Below are 1,725 nucleotides of genomic sequence, written 5' to 3' on the forward strand. Positions count from 1 at the left end.
AGGCAGTGTTGTGGCACGCACAGGGAAACCTTAGCCTGACAAACACCACGGAGAGCTACACATGCTCCTTTTAAGCCCGAGCCAAGTACTGACAGTGCCTCCACCTGTAGGTCATGGTAGGAAATACACAACCAGAATCGGTCATTATGTGTGTCTCTCTCTCTCTGTGAGTGCATGCCAAAACCTTTAAAGTTATACAATTGCCATGGTTAAATGTAGAAGAAACATTTATTATCACAAAAAGGAAACCTTTTTTACAGACATACCAAAATGGGGATTTGACAAAACATTTACCATTGGAAATACTCTAAAACAATTATTTAGGCACTAGCTATAAATTAATTACGATACAGAGATAGTCTAGGTCTCCAGTTTGATATGCAATGAAAATGATTTGCTCTATTTCCTAGAGACTGAATGAATACTAAACCAAATATAATATCAATACTGATGATGGATGCACTATATGTGTCGCAATTAGGCAGTTTATCCAAAAGAGAAGTCCCATGAAGGGGGAAGTATCTGGCAAAAGGCCGTCAGATTCGGATGTGGCCTTACTGACGAATTACTGCAGAGTGTAGTCCTGTCATACGGTTATTAAAGTCTTGATCATTAATGAGTGGAAATCACGCATTCACTGTCAGAGGATTCTGGTCATGATATCTTTGGTGTGTACATAAAGGCTTCAGAGATAATCCAGGACTTGCAGCACTGAAATGTGTGTGACAAAAATCCCTTTGAGGTTTGGCCTTGTGCACCTTCTGCAGAATATTTGTGGATATTCTCCATCGTCCTACAATCAGAGAGAACACAGACAAAATAAGTTTGCTAGCCAGAATGAGGTAACTTTACATTAGATGAATTTTCTGTAACATGCATGACTATATTAAATACATACAGCAAACCTGTTGTGGGAATGTAATGATGCATTTAGATTGTTCAACAGCTGTAATAAATAAAACTTTTAAGTGGTAAGGCAGCTTCCTCTTGTAAGTCTCCAGTCCATAACGGTTGCAATTTATATTATATCAGTTCATTCAAACCATCTGGTCAATATTTTGTTATGTACATTATAGATCATGAGGCAAAAGACAAGCTGGGACTCATTAAAACTACATCAGACCTCCGTATTGCTACTGCAAAAGCGCTACAGGGATTCAGATTTGCAATGCTAATACACACTGACTTCGAGCTTCCCCGTGGTGTGTGGGAGTCGGAGCGCAGAGGGTGACACAGCGAGAGCAGTCAACACTGCCACAAACCACTCATGTGGGTTGGGCCTAGAGGGAAATCATGCAAAATACAGGAAGTTGGGATTTTGCAACATCATAGCATTTTCAAAAACCTTACATTCTCTATTCCTTTTGTCAGTCTCTGTTCCTTGTCTTAGGTGGAAGTTGAAGCAGTAGTAACTGCTGGCCTCAGTAGATTTGTTACCATTTCCATACCAGGTTATTGAAAAGATGTTTTAATGAAACACATAATAAACATGTGAGACTACAGACCTTTTACTTGTAAAAACTTGATTGTATTAAGCAAACAAATAAAATAAAAATGTTTTGCCATTCTTTGCACACTACACAGTAGTAAAAATGTAATCTCCTTATAACCCTAGAAAGATTCAAACAAATTGTAAATGCACCATACAGCATTAAAGGTGCATTATATGAAATAAGATATTTTCTATAAACAATAGTTTGTGGATGGGTGTGAGTTACGTTCTGT

General features: G+C 38.1%; 1 long non-coding RNA gene across 1 annotated transcript; it reads right to left on the reverse strand.

Moving 5' to 3' along the window:
• Positions 1 to 208: 208 nt before the first annotated feature.
• Positions 209 to 1,277, reverse strand: LOC116224984. Its single transcript, XR_004165841.1, has 2 exons — positions 1,187 to 1,277; positions 209 to 793 (listed from the first exon to the last, which is right to left on the reverse strand). It is a non-coding gene; the product is annotated as an uncharacterized LOC116224984 (long non-coding RNA).
• Positions 1,278 to 1,725: the final 448 nt, after the last annotated feature.

This window comes from Clupea harengus, chromosome 19 (assembly GCF_900700415.2).
Source record: "Clupea harengus chromosome 19, Ch_v2.0.2, whole genome shotgun sequence".
NCBI lineage: Eukaryota > Metazoa > Chordata > Actinopteri > Clupeiformes > Clupeidae > Clupea > Clupea harengus.